The 22,909-nt window shown below is 35.8% G+C and overlaps 1 long non-coding RNA gene across 1 annotated transcript; it reads right to left on the reverse strand.

Annotated features, from left to right (window-relative positions):
- Positions 1–444: 444 nt before the first annotated feature.
- Positions 445–20,060, reverse strand: LOC141372935 (uncharacterized). Its single transcript, XR_012378466.1, has 2 exons — positions 19,802–20,060; positions 445–591 (listed from the first exon to the last, which is right to left on the reverse strand). It is a non-coding gene; the product is annotated as an uncharacterized lncRNA (long non-coding RNA).
- Positions 20,061–22,909: the final 2,849 nt, after the last annotated feature.

A 22,909-nucleotide genomic window follows, 5' to 3' on the forward strand; every position in this document is an offset into this window, starting at 1 on the left:
GTCCAGATTTTATAATTAATATCTGCTGGAATATTGGTTCAACTGGAAAATGGAAGGTGGAAGTTCAGGCTATTGCCAGTATATCTTTAGGATACATTCCTGAAATTATTGTATCAAAAGGCAAATGCACAGGTAATTTTGATGGATTTATTTTTAGTTATCATACCTATCTGATTTTTTGATTAATTTTTGTCTCTGCCTTAAACTATAAGCTCCATATGAACAAAGACCTTGCTTATTTTTCCTCACTACTCTTTTCCCAGTATCTGGAACAAAGTTGGCACTGAGTGAATATTTGCTATGGAAGTGTTATTAAAGAATGAAGGTTTTTTTGTTGTAGTAGAAAGTATAAAAAATAGCTGTCATGGCTTCGTACCCAGTTCATCACAAATACTTTTATATTATCAATAAAGAAGTCATAGATTTATGTTTTACATCTCAGTCTGTGGTTAATTTCAATTTTAATTTTGTGCAAGATGCATGGTAAAGGCTGAGTTCATTTTTTTTTTTCCAAATAATGTCCATTTGTGACATCATCATCGGTTGAAGGACTCTTCTTTCCATATTTAGTTGTTTGGCACTATAGAATTTCTGGAAGAAGACATAGAAACAAATTTTAATGACCTTGGGTAAAACAAAGATTTTTAAAGTAAGACACAGAAAGAAAAAACTGACCCACTGAACTTAAGTCAAAATTTTGTTCTTCAAAAGACATTGACGGCAGAAATAAAAATGCAAGCCCCAGACTAGGAGAAAATATTTGCCAAACACATATCTAAGAGAGAACTTATATCTAGAATTAATGAGGAAAGACTAAGAAAGGAACCTGTGATGAAAGAACAATAAGATGTCCGTGTAGGTTCCCCACCCCTCTGTAGTACACATGCTCTGTATAATCCCCTCCTCTGAGTGTAGGCAGACCCTGTGCACAGGGTGGATTTCACTTTTGTGATTAGGTTACCAATCAGTTGACTTTGCATTAATCCAAAAGGAACATTATCATGAGTGGTTTAATATGCTGGAGTAGGAGGCTCCTGACTGTCTGGAACAAAGCAAATGGTCATGTTGCGAATGGTCATGGAGGGGCCATGGAGTTAGGTTGTAAGGGAAGCCTCTAGGTGCTCAGAGAATCCTCGAACAACAGCCAGCAAGAACATGGGGACCTCAGTCCTATGACCATGATAAACTGAATTCTGCCAACAACCTGAATGGTCTTGGAAGAAGCACTGTACCCCAGATAAGACCACAGCACTGAAGACACCTTGATTTCAGTCCTATATATCTATTAGGAGCAGATGCTGAGTCATAAAAATTCTGAGGGTAATAAATTGTATTGTTTAAAGCCACCTAATGTGTGGTTATTTGTTATGCATCCCAAAACACTATTACACAACCTAATTTAAAAATAGGCAAAATCTGGGATGCCTGGGTGGCTCAGTGGGTTAAATATCTGCCTTCGGCACAGGTCATGATCCCAGGGTCCTGAGATCGAGTCCCACATCAGACTCCTTGCTCCGCAGAGAGCCTGCTTCTCCCTCTGCTTGCTGCTCCCCCTGCTTGTGCTCACTTGCGTGCTCTCTCTCTCTGACAAATAAATAAATCTTTGAAAAAAAAAAGGTAAAATCCTCTTTTCTTTTTTCAAGATTTATCTATTTATTTATTTATTTGAGAGAGAGAGAAGGGCAGGAGAGAGAATCTGTAGCAGACTCTATGCTGAGTACAGAGCCTGATGCAAGTCTTGATTTCAAGACTCTGAGATCACAACCTGAGCTGAAACCAAGAGTCAGACGCTTAACTGACTGAGTTATGTAGGTGCTCCCAAAATCATATTTTGAATGTGAGCTGGACTTAACGATTCACTTTTAAATAACAGAGTATGAAAAAGGGAAAAACAGTAACTTTATAAAGGAGAAATCTGGGTTGCCTATTACCTTAAATGATAAGGTAATCATTTAAAACACCACCAGTAATAACTCATGTTGGTATCATGAACCCCTGATAGGATGTAATTAGAAGGGTACTTCAGAGGTAGTTTCCCTATAGCTCATAACCTCAATTGAGGGAAACACTAGGCAAACCCATAAAAGATGGACAATTTACAAATTACATGGGGAGAACTCCTCCAGACTGTCTAGGTCATGAAAGAAAAGGAAACAATGAGAAACTACTACAGACCAGAAGAAACTAAGGAAAAATGATGTCTAATTTAATGTGATGTCCTGGATTCAATACTGAAATAGAAAAAAAGGACAATAGTGGGAAAGCTGATAAAATTCAAAATAAATTTGAAGTTTAGGTATTAGTAATGTATCAATGCTGGCTTTTTTTGTTTTGTTTTGTTTTTAGTTTTGAGAAGTAAAGTAAGTTGATAACATTATGGGCAACTGGGTGAGAGGTATATGGGAACTCTCCATATCATCTTTGCAACTTTTCTGTAAATCAAAAGTTGTTTCAAAATAAGAAGTTACTTAAAAAGAGACACTAACAATACAATAAGATTTATGAAATGCAAAAGCCCATTTGTGGCAGGAGTGCTAAGGAGGTAGAGGGCAGGGATTGGAGTTGGACCAGAAAGCTGAGTTAGGGAGAGCAAGGCTGACAGAATCAAATATAAAAAAGTGAGCTAATTGCAAACTCACTTGACATCTTTTTTCTCCATTGAAAATTTGACAATATCAAAGATGATTCAATGAAATTTTCTGTAGTCCTTTAACTTTTAAATGAGGACATACTTGTGCTCTGTGATTTCTGATTACAAGTTATTATCGTGTCATTTGGAGACATATTTATATTTGTCATAGTGTTTTCAATGGAGTTATATTCTTTTTTTTTTAGAAAAAAACAACAGCTGTATAGTTAGCCAATAAGAAAGAAAAAATTGGTAAAATTTTGAATAGATACTGTCTAAAAAATATATGTGGTTGACTTATCAGCACATGAAAAGTTTCTTAATATCACTGAATTTCAGGTAAATACAAATTAAAATAATTAGATATAATTATATACCCACTAAAATGGCTAAGACTACAAGACCATACTAAGTGTTAAAAAAGGTGTGGAATACTTAGTACCCTCATATATTGCTAAGTAGAATAAAAATAGATACAGGCCTTTTGTGACAATTTGGCAGTTTCTAAAACAGTTAACCATATACTGATCACACAATGCAGCAAATTTACCCTAAATTTTTACCCAACATTACTGAGAACATATGTCCATAAAGAGGTGGACAAGAATGGTCATCCTACCTTTCTTCATAATAGCCAAAAATAGAAAAAACATAAATGTCCCCACACAGGTAAGTGGATAAGCAATTTTGGTAAGCCTACACGATGGAATAAGTACTCAGCAATACAAAAGAATGAACTACTGGTTTACGCAAGAGCATAGATGTAACTGAATTAATTATGCTGAGTGAAAGAATCCAGGCTAATAAAAGTAGTGCATTCTGTACGATTCCATTTATACAACCCTCTGGAAAATGCAAACCACTCCGTAGGACAGCTAGGGGATCAGTGTTTACGTGGGTATGAGGTGGGGGAATGGGTGGGAGGGATTGCAAAGGGGCGAGAGCCAACTGTTGGTGAGGATGAAAGTGTTTGTTATTTTAATTGTGATGGTTTCACAAGTGTAGACATATGTGAAAACTCATCAAATTATTCACTTATATTTGTGCCATTTATTGTATATTTATTACAGAAAGCTATAAAAGGGTGGGGGAAGGTCATAAAAAAGAAAGTCCCGGTCAACAAGAACAGCCTTCCTTACCCACCACAACTGTTTGATACTCTCCGTGTGGGGGACTGCTGCAGATGGTGGGCTCTTTGTAGGCTCAGTGAAGGGTGAGAGCGATGATAACAGCAATTTTGCCAAATTCGTTTATTACTTTTCCTTGCATACAAGGTCAAATTCTAAGAAAATCAATCAGTAAAATTTATGGGTATGTGTATATTTTTGAAAACCGTTCCTCTCATTAAAAAAAAGAAATTCCCTCAACTGTGAGATGTTGTGGCAAGATGTCAGTTCCTTCTTTACCGTCCAATTTCTCCAGTCCTAAGTGAGACTCCCCACCAAACTGTTAAACTGCTAACACGTTTCTCTAGACACTGCTATTATTAACAAATTAACATGAGCAACACTTAAGGGGGAGGAGAGGGAGGGTTAATGTGAAGAAATTTTCTCTCATGTGTCTTTTCTGATGCATATTTTGAAGAAAAGATTTCGGTCTCCTGAAATGTTAATTTAGCATCTTCCCCTCCTACTCACCGGCATCGAAGTTATTAATAAAATGTTCAAGGATAAGGAAATAGGTGCTGCATTTGAGATTCACTTTATAACTGAACAGAAGAAAGGGTACAAATAACAGGATGGCTTTGCAGGAGGAAAAAAATGAGCAAGTTTGAAGTATGGGTGATCTAGCAAGGTTGACACAGAAAGAATATAAACACAACAAATCATGTGCACATTAGTAGAAGAGATTCTAAGTGTTGAGTTTGAAATGAAAACTATGATCTTGTACTAGATTAAACAGAAAGTAAGCCAAAGAAAATAGATAATAAGTTTGGTCCAGTCAACGAAATTAGAAATGTCACTGGCAGTGTTGGAGGAGGGGAGATGATGATAGTGTTATTTTCCAGGTATCTTACAGATGTAGATTTCTTCACAAATCTCAACAATCCAGCCAGATGGATATGATGCCTATTCTACATATAAGGAATTAATACTTAGAGATGTAAATAAATTTCCTATGTTCAAAGGATTGTTAAATGTCAAAATCAAGACCCAGACTAAACATTTTATTGTACAATTATATCATCCTTATTTATAAATTCTATAGTTGATGGACACTTGAGTTATTTCTGCTGTTTTGTTATGATGACTGTGTTTTATGAGCACAGTGAACACATAGACTCATTTGGGGGAGGGCGTACACCATCAAAGTGGAATTGAGGGTAACATGGTAAGTGGCTGCCACTTTCGTAAATATTGCCAAACAGTGGCCTGAAGCAGTTATAGCATTTCCATCCCTGCATCATGCACTGATGGTTTTAGTTGCCCTACATCCTGGACAATGACATTTTTATCTTTTTCCATTTAACAATTTTATTGTTTTAAAATTGTTATCTCATGTGTTTTTATTTTTATTATCCCAGTGACTAATAAGGCCAATTCCTACTGGCCATTTGATATTCCCTTTTATGAAATGTGTTTAAGTATTTTGCATAGTTTTTGCTATTGGGTTAGCTCACTTTTTCTTATTGAGGTATAGGAGTCTTTATATAGTCTAGGTCCAAATTTTTTGCTGGGTATATGTATTGCAGATGTCTTCTCACACTGTGTCTTACTATTTTACTCTCTTATGGAAATCTTTTGATGAACAGTCATTCTTAATTTTAATATAGTCTCTTATCCACATTTTCCCTTTTGTGCTAGGAATATTTGTCCTATTTAAAAAAATTGCCTATTCCTCACACTCATATAAATATATTCTCATTCTAGGAGAATATTTTAGAGCTTTAACACTTTCCTTTTCACATTTAAATGTACAACCATTCTGGAGTTAATTTTGGTGTATGATGTGAGGTAGATGTTGAGATTCATTTTCTCCATATGGCTATGTAAGTGCTCCAGAAAAGCTTATTGAAAAGTCATGCCTTCTAGATTTCACTCACGTTTAACCTCCATCAAAATTCAAGAATGTGAGTTGTTTCTGGATGTCCTCTTATATTCATCTATTTATCTACCATTGCATCAATAAAATTCTGTCTCATGATCCCAGATATCATGTTTTATTTCAAGATACTATCTTTGTTTTCCTTCTTCAAGTTTATCTGGTGTATTATTGGTGTTTTGCATTTCATAGACATTTTTGAATCAGGGAACTCTCGTGATTGCTAACCTCACATCAGCTCTGTTCTGACAGCTAACATTTTTTTCCCTTCAGAGTTGTTCTTGTCTGGCTCTTTGAGGCTTCACCCTACACTTGCACAGATTAATATTCAGCCCAAGATTCAACTGACCCATTCTACAGATTTCTAGATATCTTCCTCTGCATAAACCTTTTCTTTCTGAAATTTGCATCACAAATTCTAGACTCCTTGGTCTCTTCAAACTCCAGTTACTGTGTCCTCATATTTATGACTGTTTGGCTCTGTTTGGGGTTCCTTTCCCTCTGCTGCATTTTGGAAATTGTTTTGTGGCAGAAAGCCTGAATTATGGCAGGTCTTACCTCATTTCTTTCTTTTCCCTCAGGGATCACAATCAGAGTTACCTGTTTTTAATGTCTGATAATAGCTGTTTCTAATTTTGCCCAATTTCTGGATGTTAATAATGGGCGATAAATTCTAAATCTCCTTACTGTCTCTGCACTAAAAGTAGAATTCTAAATGTATTTTGAGTATGCACGACCTACATACACTTAGTATTTGTTGTCTAAGATGATTTATCTTAAAACCCTTTCAAGTTCTTGGAACTACACTAACAGCCAACAGAGAATCACTCACTTTTGTAGCTTTAGTAAATTTGTTCCAGAACATAGTGGGCTGAACATGTAAATGGCAGAAGTTCAATGTTGACATATTCCGAGCACCAGTATGAATAAAGTCCCCCTTGGTGATTGTACAACTGACAACTTATGTATCAATTCTTTGTTGCCCTGTAGGTAAAAGAGTTTTCCCTATTCTAAAAAGAGTTTCCAAATAAACTTGTATTTTTCAATGCAGAGTGGCAAATCAGGTAGATTTATTTGTAACTATGAAGCCTAGAAAGTATTCTTCTTAGAAATAAAACCAACATATCTAATAGAAATACAACACAACTCTACAATGTATATATTCCATTTCAATAATCAGCTCATCTAAATTGGATTTCATCAGAATATTGAAATTGGTCCCATGTTTTCCTTGTCTGTACTTGGTAAATTTTTGCATTCATAACAAATTAAAAAGTAAGGTATTCTTTGAGATATTGGCTTATTGTCACTCCATTAGATCAGCCTTTTGTACATCCTTAAATTCAAAGACTCTATATTAAAGAAAAAATCTTTTTTGAATTTAATTGCTGCTACTGTTTTCAATGAACATCATCATTCTTATAAAGAGATCTATAACTTTGAATACATTATAACTATGTCTATGAAAGGAGAAAAAGATCCCTCTAAATGTAATAAGCTCTAGTAAATTTCACATGTGAATACTAATGGTGCTAAAAAATACTAAACTAAACTAAACAATACTAAAGGTATTGTTTTAAGGTACAAGTTTGTGGTAAGACCAGCATACGTTGAAACAAACTGAAGAATATTTAAGTTAATGTTTTCTTCTAAAGTGGTATGAACATTTAACCACACTGCAACCTAATTTAAGACAAATCCACACTTTTCAGGGTGCCTGTGTGGCTCAGTTGGTTAAATGTCTGCTTTTGGCCCAGGTCATGAGCTCAGGATCCCTGCTCAGCGGGGAGTCTCTTTCTCCCTCTTCCTTGCCCTCTGCCCCTCCCCCACTCGTTTTGTCTCTCAAATAAATAAATACATAAATAAATAAATAAAATATTAAAAAAATAAAAATCCACACTTTTCAATAATATAATTAAAGAGCTTAGCTAAAGAATTACTGGCATTCAACTGTCCCCTAAATATATATTGCTCATATGTAGTGCTTATATGTGGCAAGACATTGCAGTATTTTGAAGAGATCACAAAATGGGGCATAGATTTATTTCCCTTTTATCCAGAATGCAGATGAAGACTTCTTCTAGATCATGGAGGCTTTGCTATTTTACTCTGACTTTATTCTCCAATCAGCAGTATGTCTAAATACAATATTCGAGAAATTATAATAAGCATTTAATTAGACCACTATCAAAGTATTAAAGCATTCAAGCAATGTGAACAGACATGTTTTTAGCATCTTTTAGATTCCTACGATCATTTGGGAAATTTTACTTGTCACTATTAAATAACTAATTGTAGAGAAAATAATCATCCAGAGACTGTTAAATAAAAAAAGAGAGATTTGACTAAATGATATGATTCATATGCAGACACAATTCATGTTTCTCATATTTTCATAATTCATAGTCTCACTATATATTGACGTTACATGTAGCAATAAAAAAACTAAATCTGATTCTGAATATGCATACATACACACACATACATACATACATACTTATAATTTGGTAGAAGTCAATAGCACATGGAAGTACCTTATGCAACATACACATTTAACATAGAGGCTTACAGCTCAAAATCTGCACTGTGCAAACATTAATACGGCTTGCCATTTGCCAAAGGAAATACTTTTGTGAGGCTCATTAATTTAATTGGTCCCTGTCATCTAGTTAAAAAGGAGAAAAGAAGAACATTTTCTGACAAAACCAAAGATGGTTAAAAGTCCTATTAGGTAGTGCAGCACTTGAGAAATTTTCAAGTTAGGAAGAAAATTGAGTTGAGGAAATAGAATTCAGCACTTTATACCACCTGTCTCCCCCACAGCCTCATCTCTAATATGGTGAATCATAAAATTTCTAACTAGAACAGAGCTGGGACTCTTAAATATTAAGAGCTTATATTAATTAATCTCTCCCTTTAATTGCATGTAAATGTATTTTATCTCTCGAGGCATTTTGCAATTCGTACCAGTTCCACTGTGATGTTCCCCTAACATGGCTCCACACTCCTGACCTGAGAATCAATGTGGACATCTCCCTGCCTCCCACACCTGACCTTTTTGCAAATAGGCTTTCCTTCTCTATGCACCCTTTGTTCTCAGTGGCACATTGTGCCCCTCCCTACCATGACAGGGAAGAGACAAGGAAAGCCTAATTAGCTAGCTCTTTCTTCTGCTCTTGCCCCTCCTCGCGCCCCCCACCCCCGCATGATTAACGTCAGACGCATTTTGGAAACAGTTGTTTCAGTACCTTAAGGAAAGCCCTCTTGGAGTTGGCCTCTGTGGGAGAAAAAGTACAGCAGATGTTGTGGGCAATATTTGCCACCTCATTTGCAGGACATGAAAATTCTTTCAAAGGAGTACAGGACTCCTTTAATCTCAGATGATCTCAAGTCCTAGCAATCTGCCAGGGATTCACACACATCTCCAGTGCCCTCAAATGTTTTCTGGAAGCCCATTCCAACCTGTTTCTGAATCATGACCTTCCTTGTTTGTTTATTTGTTTTTTATCAACATGACAATCATCCTCCTAGAATAGGAGTCCAGAAACTACAGGCTTGGACCAATCCTGACGTCATCTACTTTGTAGAGCTAAAAGCTAAGAATGGTTTTTACATTTTTAAATGGTTGAAAAAATAAACCCAAAAGAAGAACAACCCATTACACATGGAAATGTTACAAAGTTCAAAATTCACTGTCTATAAATAAAGTTCTATTGAAACGCAGCCATACTCATTTGTTGATGCATCGTTTGTGTCTCCATTTGTGTTGTAATGGCAGAGTCAAGTACTTACAACAGTGATTCTGGCCCACCAGTACCTAAAATTACTCCTTCCAGGCTCTTTTCAGAAAGTTTTCCAAACCTTGTCCTAGAATATTGTTAGAACACAGAAAAAGGGATTTTAGAGCATGTTATTTCAGGAAAGTCCCCTAGGATGTTGGAGGTTTGGTATGAGGAAATGAGACTTCTCCATGGACCAATTGGGATGAAAATGGATGAAATAATGAGCCTGCACAAAAAGCAACAATTTCAAATTTCCCTAATAGAAGTATCTCAGCTATAATGTACTCACTTATACTTGCTTCTCTCCCCTTAACCTCATCAGGTGGGTAGCTATGTTTTTAATAGCAAAAACATTCACTGGTCACCTAGTAGGTGTCTTACTGTTGTGATACATTATTAAACTTACAGTGTTTTGATTTCTTCATCCATAAAATGAAACCTTTGAAACAAATAGTGTTTTTGGTTTTCTTCTTGCCCCCAAATGCCAAGTTTATGGTTGTACTGATTGTATAATGAATACAAACCTTCAAAATCTAAAGTTTTGAACCAGTTGTTGAATTCAAGTTGCAAACACTTAACAAAGAAGAATTTTTTCTCAGCTAAACATCTCATACTGTGAGAATTTTGTTTTAATCTTTAAAATGCCTTTTTTATCCCAAAGCACCTGTCACAGTTTAGCATGAAACATCAGTCTCTGGAAAAATCCATCACCTTGAGATTCAGCTTAGTTTAGACCAGATCTTCACAAGCTTGCTCTTGAAGCATTTTGTATCTCCCTCAATAATGATTCCTACTGCAGAGGGTAAGTGATGCCACTGAACTTGTCCACATGAACAATCTGCTCCCTAATTCTATGAAGCTAACATTTGTATTTTATTTTTTAAAGTAATTAAGATCTGTAGCAATTTTTTTTATTTTGTTTTATTTTTTGGTTAGTTGCCTCCTTAAGGAAATATTGGCAGCTCCCTTGGGTCACGAGAGGGTTTTCTTTGCATTGTAAATGCTTTACCCCTAAGAGAAAATGCATGCTGTTCCATTGAGACACTCAAGCTGTACTCCATCCCATGCTACCTGTGGACTTTTTTTTTCTTTTAAACAACTGTTGCACTTAAAAGTTCAGTATTGAGTCCTCCTCTCATACATTGCCATGAGCAAGTTGTTCCTTTGCTTTGTTTAGGGGACCTTGTTGAAAATATACCTTCAAGGGTAGTTATCAGGGTCTTTTTGTTCTGCAAGTGGTCTGTCTACACTAAATTACACTTTCCCAGAGACTGGCTGCTCTATTTTTGCTCTTGTTTGCAATCAAAAGTTCAACTCCTCTTTTGTTGATTAGCTGTAGACTTACAAGCTTGTGTTGAATTATTCAAATGGATTTTCCCTTTTGTTATAAAACTCCCCAGTGGTAGGAAAGCTCAAGCCAACATCAAAGACCAACTGCTGCCTCTTTATGGATGCACTCTTTGGACTTCTTGCATTCACACTTCTCTGCAAGTGTGGTTGCACCTGCACCTTAATTGTTCTGAATACTTGGGTGACTGGTATATTTTGAAAGTTCTCTCTAGGAAAAGCAATTGTACCACCAGCCTGGATAATCTCTCCAGTGATTTTACAATTCTAACAACCAGGGAAAGTTTAGCTCTCTCTACCCATTTAGTAAAAGGCAAGAGTTTTTCCTTTCTTACTTTACCCAAATTGCATCTAGAAAATTGGGGAACATCATGGTTTTTATAACATGACTTGAACTGTTCCACATAGAAATTCTTTATTCAGTTAAATATCAAATGTGAAATAAATGTTGATTGTTTCTGTGCTTTTCTGTTAGGTATTACTTGAGGAACGGTTATGCTGGATAGCCACTAGAAGGAAATGTAAAAACAGGGCAACATTTCTCTCTCCCTCCCAACAACTAAGAGAGAATGGCTACACATCTGCTTGGTGCTGTTGTTACTTTCCTTTCGTTTTTCTCTGGGAATTTTCTTAGGATATCTTTGTCAAACCCTTAAAAAATACTTTCTTAGTCATAAATGTACTTCCTCAGCAAACAAAAAAAAACAGGTGGACTTGATGAAGAATTCTTGCTTCCCTGTCTGCTGTATAAATTTAAGATTTTAAAAATTTGATATGGAAAATCCAGATTTCCCTATGGGTCAGTTGGAATTAAAATGGTGTGATAAAAAACCTGGTCAAAGAGATAGGGTTCAAATTTCTCCCTAGTAAAAGAACTTCAACTGAAATCTACTTGCCCACCCTCACTACTCACCTCAAATTCATCGTGTGGGTGGTTATAGATTTGGAATGAAAAAAAATGTGAAAATAGTGGAGAAAATTGATTTGAAACTGTCCCTGAAATCCTATCAACCAATCAGGCTGGGACCAGGCATACTGTGTAGTCAACAAAATTACTTAAAATTTTACTCCAGAAAACTCTATAGTTGTCCCCAGATTACTGCCTTGAGACGGTTTCCAGGGCATGACACTGGGAGAGAACTCAGGCAGAACCAAATGAATTCCCCACTGGAGGAGACACAGCTGAGAGTCCAGGAAGATCAAGAAGGCAAGAGTTCTCAAGTCAGAGTAGCAGAGAAAAAAGTGCTGTACAGAAAGAAAGCTCCAAAGATCTTCAAAGGACTCTCCCTTGAATATTTAACAAATCCACACATGTTTAGGAAAAGTGCTCAAAGTCTGAGAAAAAAAATCATTCTAAAAGATAGAGGGAATAGTATTCAGTACTCACACAGGGCTAGGAATAGTGCTGGTACACTAGCCGTGGAAACTCACCATGTATAGGCATTGAGTAGAGAACCAAGGTCTTGTGTTAGTAGAAGGAAATGATTAGCTACACTAAACTTTGCTCTGATCCCATCAAACAAGTCTTAAAAACAAGATCTGAAAGGAGCAAACAGTTCTCAGGATTATATTTCGTATGTTCAAAAAGTTAGGGAGAGATATGAAAGATATTAAAAAAACAAAATTGAAGTTCTAGAAATAAAAACTATGTGTGAGATGAAAAATACACTGAGTAGGATTAACAGCAGGTTCAGCATTGTTAAAAAAAGGTTTATTACATTTGAGTGATAGGAATAGAAATTTTCCTAGTGAAATACAGAGAGAAAAAACAGTTTCTTAAAAAAATATATACAGCATTAGTGAGCTGTGGGGCAACTTTGAACAGAATACATAGGTGTAATTTGACTCTCCAAAAAAGAAGATGGAACAGAAAAAGTATTTGAAGAATTAATAGTGAAAGAAATTTCCAAATTTTTTTTAAGATTTTATTTATTTATTTGAGACAGAGAGAATGAGAGAGAGAGAAAGCACATGGGGGGGAGGGTCAGAGGGAGAAGCAGACTCCCTGCCGAGCAGGGAACCCGATGTGGGACGTGATCCCCAGGGACTCCAGGATCGTGACCTGAGCCAAAGGCAGTCGCTTAACCAACCAAGCCACCCAGGCACCCAAGAAATTTCCAAATTTGATAAAAATATAAAACCAGAGATCCAAGAAGCTAAACAGAACCCAAATACGAAGGCACATAGTAAAAATACTAAAAAAAAAAATTCTCATCTTAAAAGCAGCCATGAGGGTCGGGGGGTGGGGGAGAGAAAAATGACAGGTCACATACAGAAGAACACAGTAGAACAAAGGTAAGGATGACAGCAGATTTCCTTCCAGAAACAATGCAAGCAAGAAAACAGTGGAGCAACATGTTTTAAAAATTGAAAGAAAAACTGTCAATCTAAAATTCATAGTCCATGAAAATACCTTTCAAAAGTCAGAGTGAAAAAAAATTTTTAGACATGCAAAAGGTGAAAAACTTCCTCACTGGTAGAACCACACTACAAGAAACATTAGTGGCCTGGGTGGCTCAGTTGGTTAAGCATGTGACTCTTAGTATCAGCTCAGGTAATGGTCTCAGAGTTGTGAGATAAAGCTCCATGTCAGGTTCCACGCTGGGCATGGAACCTGCCTAAGATTGTCTCTCTCCCTCTACCCTTCCCCATCGGAGAAAAGAAAAAAAAAAGGAAAGAAAAGAAAAGAAAAAAAGAAATGTTAAAAACAGTCCTTCAGGCAGAATTTAAATGAGAACACAGAAACATAGCTCTGCAAAAAGTAATCAGCAACACCTAAAATATCAACTACAGGAACAACTATATACATTTCTTTCTATCATTTAAATTATTTAAAAATACAATTGACAGTTTAAATAGAAATAGTAACAGTATATGGACAGGTTTATAATATATGTATAAGTAGGATATACGAGGACAATAATATGCAGGCTGGGAAAGGAGAAATGTTATAAGTTCTTATAGTATATGGAATATAGTACAATACCACTTAAAGCAGAATAAAATATCTTAATTTTATATGTTAAACTTTGAAGCAACCATTACATTAAGAAACGAAGAGCTATAACTAATAAGCTAACAACAGGAATAATGTAGAATCATAAAAATACCACTTAGCAAAAATTAAGACAGATAAAAACAAAGTGAAATAAAAAACAAATTTGAAAATACAAAACAAATAGCATGATGATAGCCCCAACGTATCAATAATCACATTAAATGCAAATGATTTAAGTACCCTATTAAAGACAGAGATTATCAGAGTCAATAAGAAATAATCTCCAATTATATTCTGCTTACAAAACTTTAAGAATGAGGCCACAAACAATTCAAATGTGAAACAAGGAAAAATATACATCATGCTGAGACTATCATTTATGCAATAAAGTTCAAGAGGTGACATTAACATCATCAGAAAAAGATTTAAGAACAGAATACTATCAATGATAAAAAAGTCATTTCATAATGAGAAAGGAGTCATTTCATTTAAAGGATATACTAATTCTAAATACTTTTGCATCTAATAACAGAGCTTCAAAATGCATGAAAAACAATATGACAAAACTGCAAGGAAAATCTTCAAATCAACAATTATATTCAGAAGCTTCACTATACCTTGATAGAACAAGTAGACAGAAAATGAGAAATACAGAACTGAACAGTGCTATCAATCTAATTAACATTTATAGAACTCCACTCAAAGACAAGAGAATAGCATATTTTTCAAGCACCTATTTGCCAACATAGATGATATTCTGAGCCATAAAACATGTCTCAATACACTTAAAAGGTTTTAAGTGATACAGAGCATTTTCTCTGAACATAATAGAAAAATTAAAAATCAAAAACAGAAAGATCTTTGGAAAAATCATCAAATATTTAGAAACTAAAAAAAATAATAATAAATGATCCATGATCAAAAAGAAATAATCATGTAATTAAAAAATATTTTGAATTTAAAATAAAATAAAACATAGTAAATAATACATGTGACATTCTGTTAAACCAGGGCTTATGCTAAAATTTATAGTACTCAATTCCTGTATGAGAAAAAAAGAAAAGTTTCAAATTAGTAACCTCAGCTTTTACTTTCATAAGCTACAAAAAAAGAGCAGATTAAACATAACACAGAGGGGAAAGGAAATAATAAAGATAAGAACAACAATAAGTAAAATATAAAACAGGAAAATGGTACAGAAAATCAATGAAACCTAAAGGTGGCTCTTTGAGGAAATCAATAAAATTGATAAACTTCTAGCTGGAGAGATCAGGAAGTATAAAGAGAGAAGATACAAGTTGCCAATATCAGGAATGAGAGAGGTCATATAACAGATTCTAAAAATATCAAAAGAACAATAAGAAAATATTGTAAACACTTTATGCCAATAAATTTGAAAATTTGGATGAATTGGGCAAATTCCTTAGAGTACATGCATTATCCAGCCTCACTCAAGAAGAAGTAGATTATTTAAATAGCTGTACATCTATTAAAGAAATGTCTCGTTAAAATCCTTCTCACAAAAAAAAAGTTTTTATGACATATGTTTTTCTTTGGCCTTTCCCTAAGTCACCTTCTCACATTAATGATTTTTGTCATATTCTGTTACATTAAGATCCGCTCATCTTGCTACATTTTTGAAGGATGCTTTACACATGTGTAATTTTGCAACATCATGCAATGGAATTTGGAAATTAGTGGTTTGCTAAGTAAGACAGATCTCATATAAGTTGCCAATTTTATTATCCCGCATGGAAGAGCTCAGATGCATTCCTATCACCAACAATTTCATCAGAAGAGTCTTAAATATTGGGAAGCTGTTGAGCTCACAATGTTGGATATAATTTTTCCAAAATTTGGAATTTCGCAGGAAAGCTTGAATTTTATCATTAGCAACCAAGGCTGTCAGTCGTTTTCCTGTACGTAACAGGTTCATTTTTTGACAAAATGTCTGTGAAATGCTCATGTCTGAATAGTCATAGTTTGTCAGTCAGTCTTCCTCATAAAAATTATGTTAAATGAAAAAACAAGTAGCTCAGTTTGCAGATGAAGCGATGGGGTCAGACAGCCTTCCTACTGCCCCATGTACCAGAAGCGCTTTCAGCATTTTTTTCATTTCATCAAGCAGAATATTTAAGAAGACATGTATTTAAGAGTTGCAATTTAACAAAATTAATACTTTTTACTGCCGCCAGCAAGGATATTGTTAAGTGAAACTGGCTTCTTTTCCCACCACAACTGTTCTGAAAAATACAGTGACTATTGGTTCTGTCTGGTGCCACCACCGCAATTCACATGAACCACTAGAAGGTTTATCCACCATTGTTTTTGCATCACTGCAAACATCAGCACAAGAAGGCAACTAGCATCTCGATATTGTCCTAAAAACGTTCTTGACTCTGTGTACCATTGAGAAGCCTTCTGGGAACCCCACAGGGCTCTGTGAACCTCTCTGAGAACTACTGGTTTAGACAAAGCCATGGAAGAAATAAATCGAACTGTTTTCAGTGGTCACCTCATGGTGGTGGCATTAGTAGTAAAAAGGAATCAGCCTACTGATCTCTCTCTTTCTGGGTTTAATTATTTCAATTTCTATATTACTTTTATCAGTTATTTTTAAAACCCAATAAAGAGAAATAATAAGTAAAATAATTATCATCATAATTATCACCCACAATTTGGTCAAGGCCAAAGCATAATTATATCTCAACTATTCTGATTCCTGCCTTAAAGTGACCTCTATTTTTTTAAAATCAATCAATGCTGCGAAAAATGCTATGAAATTCATGATTATGCTCTCAAGGCATGTATTTTGAACTTTAGATAAATGTTTCATTGACTTAAACAATATAAAATTTAACAAATGACCAAATTCAACTTGTTGGCAAAATCGAAATATAATTTCAGTCTTTATAATCATCAGTATATAAGTAATATACAGGTGAAATCTTAATTTAATCCTTTAGAAAGTCACATATTTAAAATTGCTTGCTCCTTAGATAAGTTAATGACTTTCAACAAAGCATGCAATAAGGTGAAAAAATGTAAATCCCCTTAGAGTGCCAAATATATGTCATTATTCAATAGCCAGTTCCATTTATAATGATTTCCCTGAGCTGCACAGGCTAGTTGAATTGAATGATTTAATCAGCATGCTATTTCCTATTTTCTCATTTATGCACATTAAACTGAGGATATAATCGCCCGCGTTACATGGAAACCCTTTCATGTCCTGAGTGGGTCAACGGTATTATTTTGAGCTTATTTGGCTGAAGGAAACTGGATTCTATCTGTTCTACATAAACTGATTAAATTTTAATTGCATTTACCATATTCCTTATAGATTTTGTTCAGCATAATTAAACCAATTAAACTTAAACACACTTACTCACAGAAGGTGCCAAGGAAAGAAGGAAGTAAGGAAAACTATATTTTTCACTCACTTAATAGCATCTTGAGCTTTTTTAGGACTAGATTAGACATCATTGCAATTAAGTGAGTGTAATTAAAAAGTAAAGAGTTGCTGGTACTGTGGTCACTCATTCAGTAGCGTGATACAAAGTGCTGAGGCCCTGTTGATGGGAAAGCAATTAATGGGATATTTTTATGTCCTTTATCTCAACAGATAGTCATCAGACGTACAGTTCCAAGAACATAGTTTGGGATGCAATGAGTGTTCAAATGCTAAATGAAGACTCTAGTAATATAAAGATGTGCAATGTAAAACAACTTTTTAAAAAAATCCATCTTTGCTGTGCAGGGGTTGACAAACTTTTTCTTAAAGGGCCGTAGTGTCCTTGTTGCAAGGGTTCAGTTTTGCTGTTGTAGTGTGGACGCAGCCAAAGGTGATACCCAAAGGGCATTGTTCCCCTAAAACTTCACTTCAAAAACAGGCAGACATCCCATGGTTTACCCAACAGTCTGTCCTCAAAATTTAGGCCCTAGAGTAGTAACTATTATGGACTGCATTCTTACAAGGGAACATGTTAAGAGCCCCCCCCCCCAAAAAAAAAAGGTTTACTTTAAATACTGACGGATGTATATGAATATCACTAATAGTCCTTGAGATACAAGAGCAATCAAAGATTGGACTTATTTGGGGAACATAATAATCACTATTATACTTGGGTCTACCTTTGTGTTTGTCTATACTAAACAGATTCATCCAAAATTTGAAAAAAATGAGGCAGAAGCTAATGAATAGTGGATTTCTTCCCCTCATTTTAAGAAATCTATATAAATCAAGTGTCAAGATCATTCAAAAAGTCTCCGATTATAAGTCAGTGCTCTCTTTGTTCATTATTTTTTGAGCAACTCGTGAAATGCACACAAATTATCTGGTTTTTATTTTATTTATTTTTGTCTTTATTTTAAAGGATTGATGGGAGAAGCTCCTGAGTTGTCACTGTAAACTGGCAAAAATGATACTATTTTATGAGTATGGTTTAGGGAATAGGAGCTACACGCTAAGGAAGGGGAAAGCATTTACCATATTAATAGTTTAAAACCCTTCCAAATCTGTTTTGGAATCCGGGAGAAAACTGTCCAAGCAAAACTCCCATCTCCAATGACCTTCCCGCCAACGAACTGAAGAAAAGCCGTTCTTATTCAGATTCTAAGACCTTTGTCTTTCTCCAGCAAAGTTCATTTGCACATCACTGATATGATAATGTAACCTGTGCTGGTGGTCTCACAGCCCTGGGCCAGCCCAAACTGTCTGAACTCTTAGAATAAAACCTTAGAATCACTTTATTCCTATGAAATGCAGTTTCTAGGGCAAAGGATTTTTTACCACTTTGAGACGGGTAACATTAACTATTGATACAGATATCTTTTAAATTGCTTTCTCAGTATAGAAAATTTTGCTTTCATGTTGGGAGCTAGAAGGTTATCCTTCTGTGTTGGAGAAGACCCCTATTTAATCAAATCTTAGAAAAACAAAAACAAACCTTATTTGCGCATCAAATGAAGTAAAAGCAAACCACTCTCCAGCTTTTCTCCTATGCCCCTTGCTCCTGGGAACACAATACTACTTACCAAGCACCCATGCCCTCACCCTACAAGTCATTAAAAATGTAATAAATAAGCTTCTAAAGCCATTATTCTCTGAAAAGGAAAAAAAGAAAAAGAAAAAAGGCACGCCAGCAAGAATAGAGTGTACTGAGCTTTGAGGTGCACATAAGTGCACTTCCTAGCTGTTTAAACATCTCCATTTGTTAGCATAGATGAACATAGTAATTGTAGAGGCCTTGATTCTTTTATGCTTGTTCACACAATTTACTTCTTCACATAGCAGGTCATCTGAAATGGGTCATTCAGTTATGGGCATAATCGTCCAGGTTCAGTTGCTAATATAATTAGGAGTAACGTAAATTTGAGCAATTTTCCAAACCATAATTAGTAGGGCACAACAATATACAGAGAAATGCCATCGTTTTCCTCACTTGGTAGTCCAGTCCCAAGGAGAGTACTCTGCAGGGAAGCACGTTCTTCGTGCCCAGTACGGAATGGAGGGCTTTAAACAGATGATATCTTTAGTCTTCTATGGCCCCCATTTTCCATAACAGACACTGAAGCTGACAGAGGTTGAACCCTGTCCTTGTTTACAGAGCCAGCTCGTGGGAAATTCAGAATCTGTACTTGTGTTTGTCTAATTCCCATCATGGTACCATCTTACAAAAACCCGGATTAAAGTTTTGAAAATGAATATGCAGTTTAGATATCTGGGAGTATCCTCTCCAGGAATGTTTACTTGGATACTCTTCCTGGGGGAAAAGAGAACAGGGAAGTTTGGGGAAAAGGCCCCTGCCTCCCTGACAATGCTCCTTCTGGCTTCTCTCTACCAGCTTTCCCATCTTCTCCTGCATTCCTTCCACAAGGTATGGCCAACCTGATTCTCTGTACCACAGGACACCAACTGCACCAAGTTCACCAGTGAGGAGTGCCACTGTATGTTAAAAGACATTCTTAACAGAGACCCCCTTAACTCTCCTTCTCACTTACCATGGTAGATCCAAGAGCCACTTTGCAAAATGGGACTCAGCATGTTGGCCCTGCCCTTCCCTATGGCCGGTCTTCTTCTGAGAGGAGGGACCCAGTCAAGGCTGAGGTAAGTTATACTCTACTTTTGACCATCTGCAATCGCGCCTAAGGGAGTCTTCCTGTGACTCTGTTGGAATAAGCATACTTCCGGGCTGTGAATGGCCATGCAGAAGGGAGCAGTGTCAGGAGATGGACCACCCACAGAGAGCATGGAGGAGGCTGGCGGGGGGGAGGGCACTGATGCCTTGTGGTCCCTGATCCACATTTCCCTGAATTTTGCTGCGGTCTTCCTTGGTTTCTAAGAGACACAGCAGTAATGTCACAATGAAATCCCTGTGTGGGCTTGAATTAACTTCAACAGGTTTCTATTTGTTTCAACAAAGGAGTTCTAACTACTATGCTAATCAGTGTACAAAATGTCCCAACTAAAAAAATCATGTAGTGGACGCCAACCTCTGCAAAGTCCTTCACATTGCCCCCAAATCTGTTCACCTGCTCTTGGTCAGCCACCTCACCCATGCTCTTTGAGGAGAATATTCCACAGCTTCACTTCTCCCCTCAAGAATTCTTTAGACAGCCAAGCAAAGTCTGGGGAATATATTTCTAATGTTTAGAAACTTATGGGAATTCTGATTAATGTACATTCCTGGCAAGAGTTATGTTTCTGAGATACAGTAACACCGATATATTTTTTCCTATAATAAGATTCCCAAGATGATTTTTATACAAATCTAGCTACTCTGTTAGAGTAAATAATGATATAGAATTTACATGTGAATGTTTATTCAATAAATCACCTTCAGTGATGGATATTTTCAACGCTGCTATTATAGTTTCTAATGCAAAATTTAAACACATCACTTTTTTATTATTTTTTAGTGTTATGAATCCTCTGAATGGATGTTTTGTTGATTATTCCACTATGGCTTATCCTCTTTTATTCTTGGACAAATAAATCAAATTTTATCTGCATTAGTAACCTCTGTCTTGGAAATATTTAATAATGAGTAATGACACAGTATGACTCAATGAACCAAGCTATAACTGATGATTCTCCAATCTGGAGAAAACATGCAAAGCATATAATAACATGTGAGGGACAGGAAGGAACATCTCATGTGGTAGAATAAGGAGAAATGCCTGAAAATGTTAAATTTTGGAGTGTTGCAGCTCATTAATTTATCAGGTATGTTCTATGAGCCAGAAACTATTCTTGGTGCTGAGAATACACACTATTAGTCAAGCAAGCACTTGCAGTCTCTGTGAGAAGCCTCAAAATGGAGTGCAAGGTGGTCTTATAAGCTACTGAGGTTTGTTTTTTGCTGCTTCTGGGGCCAACTCAGGGTGATAAACTCTGCTCTTTCACGTACTCATTTTCTTTCTTTTTTTTTTTTCTTTTTTGTCATTTTATCAAGTGGGATCCTTTCTGGCTGAAAAAACAGGGATTTTCTTTAAATAATCAATTTCTTTTCCATTATTGGCTTATTTTTATAACTGTTTGAAAATTTGTTGTTGTTGCTGTTATTGTTTTAATGTTTGCCCTAGGGTTACAATTATGAAGGTTTAGTTAACCACATTCTACATTCAGATAGTCATAGGTCATGTAAGCACCTTACAATGGCAGAGTTACTATTTCTCCCTCTCATCTTTTTTGTTTTTGTCCTAATTTTACTATCATTCATGTTATTGACTAACAATTCAATTGCTACCAATTTCGTTTTGGTTAGTGAATAATTTTTCATAGCTAGTCAAGATAAGGAGAGTCTTTTACATATACTTTCATTTAATTATTTCTGGGAATCATGTCTTTTTCCTTGTAGATCAAATTTATGCCAGTGTTATATTCCTTCTGCCTCAAGAATTTCTTTAATGTGTCTTATAATGAAGGTCTAATTTATGAATTCTCTCTGGTTTTGCTTGTCTGAAAAAGTTGTTACTTGTGCTTTACTTTTAAAATGCACTGGCTGGGTATAGAATTCTGGACTGACAATCATTTTTTTTTCCCTTCCATCACTTTAAAGATACCATACCATTTTTCCTGGCCTGTGCAATTTATGATGGAAAATCTGCTTTAATTCTTATCTTTAGTCCTCTGTAATGTGTTTTTAACTTTGGCAAACAACTATTTGAATATGAGGTGTTCATATGGTTTCCTTTCTTGTCTTATGCTTATCTGGCTTGATGTTATCTAAATTTCTTGTATTTATGGTTTTATATTTTCATTATATTTGGAAAATTCTCAGCTATTGTCTCTTCAAATATTTCTTTTGGCCCATTCAATATTTATTCTGTGTCTGGGATTGCAATGAACATAAATTACACCTTTGATGTTTTTCCTGTTTATGGATGCTCTACCTACTTACCCAACCAGACACACATATACATACTCTTTTTTTTTTTTTTTCTCCACTAGTGTTTCAATTCGGGTAATTTCTTTTGAGTGCTGTGCTTAGGTTCTGGATAATTTTCTGGAGGGTTTTGCCTCAGTGTTCCCCTCCAACCACAGCTTTAGTTCTTTTTATTTTTTTTTAATTTTTTTATTGTTATGTTAATCACCATATATTACATCATTAGTTTTTGGTGCAGTGTTCCATGATTCATTGTTTGTTCATAACACCCAGTGCTCCATGAAGAACGTGCCCTCCTCAATACCCATCACCAGGATAACCCATCCCCCTCCCCTCCTCCCCTCTAGAACCCTCAGTTTGTTTTTCAGAGTCCATCATCTCTCATGGTTCATCTCCCCCTCTGACATACTCCCCTTTTCTTCCTCTCCTGTTATCTTCTTTTTCTTTTTTCTTAAAATATGTTGCGTTATTTGTTTCAGAAGTACAGATCTGTGATTCAACAGTCTTGCACAATTCACAGCGCTCACCATAGCACATACCCTCCCCAATGCCTATCACCCAGCCACCCCATCCCTCCCACCCCCAACCACTCCAGTAACACTCAGTTTCTTTCCTGAGATTAAGAATTCCTCATATCAGTGAGGTCATGTGATACATGTCTTTCTCTGATTGACTTATTTCACTCAGCATAACACCCTCCAGTTCCATCCACGTCGTTGCA

The sequence above is a fragment of the Callorhinus ursinus genome, unplaced genomic scaffold, assembly GCF_003265705.2.
Source record: "Callorhinus ursinus isolate GAN/ISIS: 27379988/994484 unplaced genomic scaffold, GSC_fseal_2.0 scaffold6, whole genome shotgun sequence".
Classification (NCBI taxonomy): Eukaryota; Metazoa; Chordata; class Mammalia; order Carnivora; family Otariidae; genus Callorhinus; species Callorhinus ursinus.